The following is a 10,947-nucleotide window of genomic DNA, read 5'->3' as shown; positions in this document are numbered from 1 at the left end:
TGTGGTACTTTTCAGACATCCAAGTACTTTGCAAACTGAGAGCAGTGTTTGGTTGCAGTTTCCAGCAGCAGCGTGACCGATCACAAAAAGGCTGCGTCTGACCGATAAACTACTAAACTAGGAGTTTCTGCTGAAGCTTATATCAGTAAGATAAAGGAGCTTCTCTTTTTCTTGTAAGTTGCAAATCTAAACTAAAAAGAGCATTTTTCCATGACCCTGCTGTTGTTGTCTAATCAGCTTCTTATTGTGTCTGCGCCTGAGGTCTTCGGTATCACGCTGTCTCAGCAAACAACACGCTTTCCCCAGCGGCACGGCAATGCTTCATATCCAATTGGTTTGATTTCCTCTCTGAAGGAATAGAAGGCGCATCACCCCCCTCCCCCCCAGCCTTGTGAAGTGTTGCGGATAGTCTTTTCACGCAGTGTAGACCCAGCACTATTCATTCATCAGCTTGTGTATTTGCATTTTCAATTAATTGCCAGCGTCACGCGCGGCGACTCCGAAAGCAGCCCCAGCATTGTGTGTGACCCTTAATTGCAATCATTACACAACGCAAGTAACCCGCCTTTGAGTGTTCAATTGTACACTGGGTTTAATTATGGGAACGGAGTTAAAAGCATTACTCAACAGTCTAATAGACCAGATATCGGAGCTGTTTTTTTTTTTAAACTGAATGAATTGATGGTTGAATGCTGAACTGGTAATTGTTACAGATTTGCATAGCTGCATGGTTTCAAAGAGGATGTAAGCATATTTGAAAACACAGACGGCACTAATGCAGCTTAAAGGAAAAGTGTCACATTCAAGCAAAGCAGCTTATTATGTCTCACTGAGAGTTAGTTGAGATTAATATCCATTTCAACACTGTGTGCAATGTAAAGATGGAGGTAACTCTGGGAGATAGGTAAGCTGGTTCCCATCCACTTACTGTCTTTCTGCTAAGCCTTTCAAAATGTTTTTGCATATTTACACAAAAGATCAAATTAATATTTATCTGCACATCTAATTCTGGCTGAGACAGCAAATAAAGACTGAAATGTATGAATATTCTTTTAAACACTAACACAGACTGGGTCTCATATTCATTCAGATGCACATACTCGCAGGCAGCCAGACTCACTCTTATTTATTCATCTGCATGCTGGCACGTTCTCACTCACAAATAGATTTCGCTTCTTGCGTGTGAGTGGTTAGGAACAAAGAGACGGCGTGATGCAGAGGGATGAAAAAAAGCAATTATTCTGTGCAGGGCTCTGTACCTGGGGTTAGAGCCTCGCCTCTGGAGTAAATAAGTCACTGTGAGCGTGTGTGCTCACGTTGCAGATCTAAGGAAGCCACACACACACATACACACACACACGTATATGTGCATGCTTCCTAGCGCAGGGACACAAATTCAGTCCTGCATCTCGCTACAAATGTAGATCGCACACATATATGCTCCCTCACAGACACGCACGCTCCCCATCCTTCTTTCTGTTGCACAGATAGTCCTCGCGCTCCAGTAATGAAGCCCGGTGTGTTGCATTCACACTTGGCCACTGAGCCAATAACAGAAAGACTGCAGCAGAGAACCCCCCTCTGCTCTCCAACTCCATTTTTTTCCCTCTCTCCCCTTCACCCTTTCCATTTTTGCTTCACGTTTTTTGCTCCCCACTCCCTCACTCCTACACTTTCTAGAGCCCTGATGACAAATCATCCTCTCAGTGCCATGAAAGAAGCAAGGACAATTTGACTTGAGCGAGAGAGCAAGAGAGAGCAAGAGAGGAAGATGGAATCAGTGTGCTCATGAAAAAGAGAGACAGGTAGAAGAAGGAGCAATTGTGTAGTTGTCAGTGTACTACTGGAGTCTGATATAAATCTTAATACCCTATTTAAGGCTTTTCTTCATCATGAGCCCTGATTTATTAGTGGGGCTTCCCCTTCAATTTATCAAAATAAACTATGAGCTCACGGTCACGGCCAGCAGGGCAAATTAAAGCAAACAGCCAAGTGAGAGGGGGAAGGGGTGAGGCGACTTACACACACATATACTTAGATATGTCTTTTTGTCTTCCTTTCTTTACCTCCTTCCATCTCCATCAGTGGCTCAATGAGGTCAGCTAGTGTAAATGGTTGAGCTTCTCAAGAGCCAGACAGACAGAGCGAGAGAGAGAAAGAGAGAGGGAGAGAGATGGGGGGAGAAGAGCGGGAGAAGGAGAAGGAGAGCCGGGCGGGGGCATGGATTTAAGACGCCGGGGAGAGATTTGTGTAAAAGCTGGATAAATTTGTTTAGGGATCTCCAGTGTATCAGTTGTGAGGAAGTGAAATCTGAAATCCACTCAATTAGTTCTGTGTGCATTGCTTTGAAGTGTGTGTGTGTGTGTGCGTGTGTGTGTGTGTGTGTGTGTGTGTGTGTGTGTGTGTGTCGTTGGGTGGGTGTGAAGGAGAGGCATATTCATGTGTGTGTAGATAAAGGGTTTATTGTATTTGGTTACTATGTATGAATGCAGATCTATGCATAGCAGATTTTGCAAGAAGTTCTTGTCATTATTTGTTTGACAATACAAGATGGAGATGTTCAAAAGTGGGTTTTTCTTGCAAATACACAAAATATTTGCACTAGTAGGTATTATGCAGAAGGATGATATGATGTGGTACTGATTCATTACTATATTTACTACATATGTTGAATTTTACATGTAAACAGTACTACAGCACTTTAATTGGAGCCCAACAAAACTATATCCAGTTTAGTCTTAAAACAGTAACAGGTGGTCACAATGACGTCAGATGGTGGAACAATGATGGAGATGGTGGCACTGACAAGAAGACAGAAGACCGACCTGCAGGATTAGAAACCAGAGGTGCAGCTTTGGAGACAAAGTTAGAGAAGCAAGGCTGAGATGGGTTGGACATGTACAGAGGAATGATAGTGGGTATACTAGACAAAGGATGCTGAATATGGAGCTGGAGGAGATTCATGGATGTAGTGAGGACATGAAGGGCGACATTGTTACAGAGGAACATGGGGCTCTAGAGAGAAAGATATTAAAGCAAAACCTTCATTTGACCTTTAACAACTGCTACCTGACTCTAACGTAGCTATAAAATGTTTAATAATGCTATAGTCACCCTAAAATCCCCGTATTACAATGTTGAATATAGTGGCCATTGACCAATAAACTGATTTTAAACATTTCCCCATTATAGAGAATATAAACCGGTTGGCATTTCTTATTTAACTTTATATTTTATTTATGTTTTCTGTATATACTCTATATCCCTGACCAATATGAATTTCACTGTATGTTCATTAACTTGCCACCCATGAGTTAGTCTCATATGGACAGTATAAAAAAAACAATAGACATAGCTTCCATGTCTGAAAAGTGAAGCTAACACAGAAGTGCCTTAACTTGCACTCATCTTAATGGCCTCCAGGGGGCAGCTCAAGTGGGAGCAAAAAGACTTTCAGTTGTACGGAAAGTTGTATCCCCACGGCTTTGTGACATCAGTAAACACTTTACTGTTGAATTTATGGGCTCAGTTACCATTTTTGGAGTCATACTAAAAAAGAAGATTAAGTCCATTTTGTAAATTATGGTCCAAAAGTCAGAAAGGAGGATCATCCAGGATGTCATCACCGCAAAGCTTGTGGGTTTGCTGTCAGATGTAGCTCTTACTCGTCACATCAGGCTTCAAAACTCTAAGCTAGGGATGGCAGGCTTCGTAATGGGACGTCTCAACCCACTGGGTGGTATGATGGGAGGCTACATCAGTCTTTGACTTAGTCTATGATTAGACTAAATCTGAAATGAACAACAATTTAAAAGCACTCTGGACACAGATGGCATTGCACCAACTAAGTAAACACCATTCTTGGACCACTCATCTTTGATTGTATTATATTTTTAATTAGGGCTGGGCAATTAATTGAAAATGAATAAAAAATTGACATTCAGAACTGGGAGCCTATCTCAGCTGTCATTGGGCAAGGGGCGGGGTATACCCTGAACAGGAGGAGAACATGCAGAAAGACCGTATCTGAAAATTAAAAACTATGAAATCATAAAATTATATTGTTAATGCTAAAATAATTATTGTTGTTATCCATATTTTTTTTTTACATTTACTTTGTGCAAAAAAGCAGAAATGTTTTTAAAGCACATCATAATTTTTGGATTAAAAAGCCAAATTACGGTTATTTACTTGCATTACTGAACAGAAGAGTTTGTTTGTGTGGTTGAATGTTATGCTTTATTAATTTCTGACTTCTCAGAGAAGTTCATATGTGTCACCTCAAATTTGGGTATAAATGTGTTTATAAATGTGAATTCAATAAAATAATTTTTAACAGATTTAAAAAGTTTTAAAATATTTGGGTTTTCTTGATTTTATGACAGATGGTCTAATGAAATTGTTAATGCTTTTTCTCTGTCTGTCTGTCTGTGAATGGCTGTATTTAATTGTTACTTTTTCATTATTCAGAACTGAGATAAAAATTTTATTTGAGGTCATATCACGACCTGTGCCAGATTGGCGACCTGCCCAGGGTGTTCCCCCGACTCCTGCCCTATAGTAGCTGGGCCAGCCCCCCCCCCCAACTCTGAATTAGAAGTGAAAGACAATAGGTGGATGGATTTACATTAAATTTAGAGCATTCTTGCAGCTCTATATTACACTTGTTTTGTTCAAAAACTCCTTGTATTTCTTCTTCTTGTATTTCTTTATTATAAAATGCAGCAGATTTTAATGTTAAATTATTGAAAAGTCACTTTTGTGGGGAGAAGCTAGAGCTCTAAGAAACTCTACGTCGCTCACATCTATGAAAACCCAAACAACCTACGGTTCAAAGCCAGTCAATACACTGTACAGCCAGGGAGGTTCTCTAGGGATCCCAGCCTGTGTGTGTGTGTGTGTGTGTGTGTGTGTGTGTGTGTGTGTGCATAGCAGCCATAATGCAAGACACAGAGAGGGTTGGTATGGGGATTAAATGACAGGCGAGGAAAGACAGAAACGGTACAGACATGAGCAGACTGTTGGATGAGGGAGGGCTGCAGGGAACTTACACAGGAAAGGAGGACAGAGATTTAAATGATGCACACTGATAAGGGAGAGATGGAAGCAAGAGATTCAGAAATGGATCAAGTTTTGAGGTGAACAAAGAAAGCTAGCAGGAAATTATGCTCTTATTTTTAAAAAAAAAACCCTCTTTTACATAAATAAATGTTTTCCATTTATTATTTCAAATACTATTTAGGAAGTATTTTTGCCCTGATGCTAATGCTGTTCTAGGATCAATCATCTCTAATTTTTCTTCCTGTGTGGCAGCTGGGATTTCATCAGACATGATTTCCCTGCAGGCAAGACGTAGCAATGATTTAACCCACCGGTCAATCAGCTGTGGGGTAACTGATCGCCAGCCATGAGTGAAAAGGCTAGATGAGGTCGCCAACCTTGTCACCTTGCGACCTTGCCCTCGTGACCTCTGGCTCTGTTGTGGTGGGAGTCTGGCGTAGGGATGCTGGGTTAATCAATAGCAGGGGCAGCATGTAATAAAACAAGGGCTCCCCAGAGAGGATCCCAAACAAGCTATCAGTGTCCTGAGTGACCAGACTGGCTGTCAGACAACTGCTTTATCTCATTTACAGCATCATGCTTTTTTGCAGGCTTGTTTGTGTTAACAGTAGCAGCAGGAGGGGTGTATATATACACAGAGGGGAACACTCCTCTGTCAAGAACAGTCTTCGGAAACTCTTTTGCTTTGTTTTATTGCCATTAAGGCTGCAGCAGGCAGTACAGGCACAAACAAAAAAATCCTGCCAGGATTAAAAAATTTAAACTATATGGCTCTCCTGCTGTGGCTTTTCCCTCCCTCTGCTTGAATCCTTCCCACCAGGAAGGATTCACAGTCAAGGTCACATCTTACTTCCTCTATGAAATGTTTCAGTTTCAGATGATTTATATATGGTCAGATTATTCTGTCTGATCTATAATTTTATGCTAACTGGGTGTGTATTTGTTAAACCAAAAAGAAAGATATCCTGAATGTAGTTTCTTATCTACTGGTAAATCTAATGCATCAATTTATCTATGATGTGACTGTAAACCCCCCTGAACCCTACACCGTAATCTACAATGTAACCTACCTTCACCTCACGAGGAATGTAACTGGACGTCAGGTTGAAGGAGCCTGTATCCTGCACATTTCTGGTACTTTTTCACTGTAGTTTTTTAATTTATCAGTGAGAGAATAACAGTCATCACCTCAGTATAAGGAATCATCATCATAGCATCAATATAGGGGTTCACAAATCTCAGCAAATTCCTGGAGGGAGATTGCTGAAAATATCACAACGGTTGTTATAATATTTTGTACAAAGAACTGGAAAAACTAGAGGGGGAAAGAAATGACCACAACAAAGAGTGGAGACCCTGGAGGGAAAAAGCCCCAGCATTTGTTTTTTGTCAGCTGGCACCGAATATAAAACCCCGGGACACGACCGGATGGTAATTTAAATGTAACACAGCAGGACAAACATAAATATCGGCAGCAACTTTGGCCACTTACGCAGGTTACATTGTAGACCCTCCAAAGATTTCCTGCTGAAGTCTTAAACAGACTGTGTCTAAACTGCTGTGAGTGAAAGCCAGAGAGGGAGTCTGAGAAAACAAAAATGTCTCTTAAAGAATGTGTTAGACGAAAAAAAGAGGGGAAGCAATGCCTTTTTGCACATTTGGTAAATGGAGTGATTTTGTATGGTGCTTTTCTACTGTACTTGAGCACTCAAAGCACTTTATGCAACTCATTCATGTCTCATTCCAACAAACTTTTCTCTACGCTTTAACAGATGCAGGCATGATTCTGGGTTTATATCGGATTGTCTGTTTAGTGATGCACTAACTGAACTCACTGGGTTTGTATGCTTGGCTTACGGTGACAAATCACACAAGACTTTTATTTATTTATTTTTTTCTCTGTGCACTCTACTCCTACCAAAATACTGTTTCTAGGCAGATTTATTTTCACACACCCTCCTGCTCCTCCCTGTTTCCCCATTGTGTTTCCATCAGAGAAAACAGTCTAGCCGTTTGGCTTGGCTTCTCTTCTCCTGATCAAAACCTGGGGTCCCACCTTCCGTCTCATCCTGCTCTTTCTGTCCGACCATCTCTCCGTTCATCTTTCTTTTATCTTTGTCTCATCAAGGTCTCCGGTGGGAGTGGAGAGGTGACAGGCGTGTGTCTGCTTGGCCCTGCTGTCTGCTTTTCTAATGAGCCTGAAACACAGGGGGTCAGCCTATTATGGAGATGAGGAGATGCGGGCAGGCCAAAAGGTGACGGACCTTGCTAATAAGGGCCCTCTCCATTGCTCCACCCTCCTACCCCTCCTCTTCTTTCCTCTTTTCTTCTTCAAGTTCCTCATTGCCTCCATCTATTTATAAGTCTTTCAGTCAGCCCTGCAAGGTCTAATGAAGACACTGGTATGCTAAACAGGAGCTGCAGCCTCCTGCTTGCACTCCTCTTCCTCCCCATCCTTCTTTCCTTATCCCTTTATCTTTTCCTCCTGGAGGTTGTTTGAAATTTCTCTCCCTCATCAGTTCAATCATTTCTCTCGGCCCAAGGCCACCTCTGTTTGTCTGCTTGGCCTCAGTGGGGTCTCTTTGTAGCCTCGTGCTGGAGCCTACCACTGCTTCCTTCAGTAGAGAAGTGCGTGCTTGGGAGTATGGATGTGTGTGCAAGCTCACCATATTTCTTCAGACTTTCTTCAGTCATACCCGGCCCTCCCTTCGCTTTCTGGCCGGGCCGCCATCCGTCAGGTTGGCTTTGAAATGAAGCCAAGACTCAGCTATGCAGGGATGACAAAAGACGGGGAAGCTGTTTTATCATCTTTTACATTTTTTTTTTGTTTGAAGCAGGAGGTGGCAAACACACATACACAGAGACTGGCACAGACAGAGATGAGCGATCTGTTTTTATCAGATGTGAAATACCTGATACACACTCACCCCCTCACGTCTGCGCTCCCTCCCTCCCCCCGCTTTTTTTATTTTATTTTTATTATGCAATTTAGTTTATTTCTCATGGGGGCCAGACAGTGAATTTACCCTGGGTAAATATATACCTGTGACTGTTTAATATTGAATTGTAGCCTTGATGAATCCATGGAGGTGCGTTCAATAACCTTGGTGCAGTGTGAAGCAGCAGGGTCACCCACATTGGGTAGTGGCTCATTAAAAAATGAAAAAAGGCTGAGAAATCTGCCTCATTAGCTCTTTCTTCAATATTTGATCTTCGGCGGTCCCAGGGATGTATTCTATTTTACTCATCGGCAGTCAAAAGCTCACCAGGTGCTTTTGGTTGCCAGGTCAAATGGAATGATTAAACAGGAAGCGATTCATTGGTCAGATCAGGTGATATGCAGATTAGAGCTACCGTGCTGTTCCATTGCCTGGCAAAGAAAAAAAAAAACACATACTCTGAAATGGTTGTTGCTAGGGGAACTTTTGGGGGTTGGGGGAGCTGTGACTTGTAATGAATTCACCTGCATCATTTTTAGCAGGCTTTGTGCATCATTTGATATTTTCCCGTTTTTGAAAGCTGTGATATTTATGAAGGCGTCCTTCCTTTTTTTAGTTTAAAAAGAGCACATTAAAAAGACCCCGTTAGAAAGGTTGATATAAGACTTGAAAATTAACAACGACAAAAGGGGTGTTAGCACTTCTGGGGCCATTCGTGTGTCAAATCAAATCACACACACACACACACCGCGGCTAGTTCAAATATTTGAGACGATTTATTGAAATTTTATTAATATAATGCTCCAGGCTCCCGTAATTATCTGATTGCCTGCGCCTGAGGTTCCTGCCTCTGAGGGATATTTAGTGTCATAGCTGAACTCACAGTGAGAGGTGGTCTCGATGATTAGCTCCTGTTAGCGTCAGGTCTCATCCACTTCTCTGTGTTATCCCTTAGCATTAGTCTAATGGCCCAGGAAATGCAGATAATGACTTTCCGTACAGATTAGCATCTGTCGCCACCTCTGCTGCTGCTGCTAGACGCACACTCACGTATTATACATGCGGACACTTGCGAGTGAAATTTGTCCAGGGAAGGTCAAATATTTCCAAGATGCTACATTAAAGGAAAAACAAAAACACAGAACTGAAAGTCTGAACTGAAAGTCACTATCGCACCAGTCAGTCGGCATTAAAACAGGTGAAGTGATTAACACGGATTCTCTTTTTACAGGTAAATGCTCAGCTGGAAAAACCACTTTCTTGTCTGTCTAAAGCATCTAGTAATTGCTTCTAGCCTGTCCAGAAACTCTGCTGTGAGGCTTTTGATCCACTCTCATAAATCTTCTCATATCGCTCCATTTTTAAAGCTTTTGCACTGGCTACCTGCCAGGCTTCGATATCAGTTTAATTCTTGGTTCTTACTTTAATGGTCTTATGGAGGGAGGTGGTCCTCTTTTGATTCTGCGTGCTAACGTCTGAAAGCTAACACGTTGTGCATTCAAAACCTTAGCTCCAAAACTTTGGAAGAGCACCCTTGACTAGGTGGCTTCCTTTACAAAGTAGCTGTTCAGACAGGCGTTTCATGTTTGAGGTGACACGTGCTGGTTTTTAGATACCTTTGGGAAGCACTTTGTGACTGTTGTGCTATATGAATAAATTTTACTTATATACTTGCTTGGTTCCTAGAATTCATGTGGATATTATTTTGGGGGGTACAGCATACCTGCATGCCCCCGAGTTCCTCCCAAGTATGATGATATGCCTCGCCACACTGCAAAAAAGCCCAGGAACAGCTTGAGGAACACAACAAAGAGCCTGAGGCATTGACCTGTCCTCTAAGCTGCCCAGATCCCAATCAGATTAAGCTTCTGCAGAGACAAACCCAGTCCACGGAGACCCCTACTTTGCAACTCACGGGATCCAGACGTTCTGCTGCCTTTAATCACTATAGCTCTAGAAAAATACTTAATCAGCTTCCACTAAATTGATGACATTTCTGCTGCAGCTCTCTGCAAGTGTCAGCAGTACAGTGAGTTTTTCAGCACTTACCCGAGAACTAAAGCTGTGTTTGTGTGTGAGCGCTTAGAGGAGGCCCAAGGCTTCATCTGTGATGTGTTTGAAGAAGGAGTCGTGTGAGGGTTGCAATGCAAATGAGTGTGTGTTTCTAAACGTTCCCGCTCCACCGCATGCCCATGAATGTTTACAACCATATGGGTGAATGTTGTGTGTGTCTGCCTTGTGCATGTATGCATGAATGCAAGCCTCTGTGTGCAATCCCTCCTGCAGGGCAGTGGAGTGGGCTGGAGGGAGGAGGCTTTTTTTTCTGTGCTGTCTGAAGTCTAGCCATCTATAAAGAGGCCTCTTCACATGTGGAGCGCTGGTGATAGATAGTCACTTATGTTGCAGCTGACATCCAATCTGGCATCAGTGATTATAAAGCGCTCACCTCTTCATGTGTCCCTCTGTAGCCATTGGACCCCCTCTGCTCAAACACAGAAATCCCATTTTGTGTCACGGGGCAGTGAAATGAGGTTGTGTCTGGGTATGTCTGTATATGTGTGTTTTTCGTGTGTCTCTGATAGGAGTGTGTCTCCAGCGTGTGAGAGCCCACAGGCTGAACGCATGTGTGTCATTGCTCATTCTGTCAGTATCTCAGCGCCCCCCCCCCCCAAAATTGTTTGTGTGTTTTTATCCAGGCTGAACAAATGTTAACATTTCTGAGGCACCTAAGTGGTGCCTGACTGCCTGACTGTCTGATTCTTTTTGGCTGTTTTCACACACATGAAGAAATATCTGCTGAGTTGACAGGTGTCTCTGTTTCAAGATTGAACAAAGTCTTCTTGTTCATGTTTTATTCTCGTCCTGTCTCACTTTTCCATTCCTCTATTTCTCTTCTGTTTTTTCTTCTCGTCTGACCTGTCCTGTAGCTTCTTGATACTTGATCCTT

At 42.4% G+C, this 10,947-nt stretch overlaps 1 long non-coding RNA gene across 1 annotated transcript; it reads right to left on the bottom strand.

Moving 5' to 3' along the window:
* Positions 1–6,949: 6,949 nt before the first annotated feature.
* LOC102081470 (uncharacterized) lies at positions 6,950–9,034 on the bottom strand. Its single transcript, XR_269299.3, has 3 exons — positions 8,884–9,034; positions 7,728–7,828; positions 6,950–7,259 (listed from the first exon to the last, which is right to left on the bottom strand). It is a non-coding gene; the product is annotated as an uncharacterized LOC102081470 (long non-coding RNA).
* Between the last annotated feature and the right edge of the window lie 1,913 nt (positions 9,035–10,947).

The sequence above is a fragment of the Oreochromis niloticus genome, linkage group LG6 (genome assembly GCF_001858045.2).
Source record: "Oreochromis niloticus isolate F11D_XX linkage group LG6, O_niloticus_UMD_NMBU, whole genome shotgun sequence".
Classification (NCBI taxonomy): domain Eukaryota; kingdom Metazoa; phylum Chordata; class Actinopteri; order Cichliformes; family Cichlidae; genus Oreochromis; species Oreochromis niloticus.
Note: the sequence above shows the minus strand (reverse complement) of the source record. Positions and strands in the feature narration are given on the sequence as shown.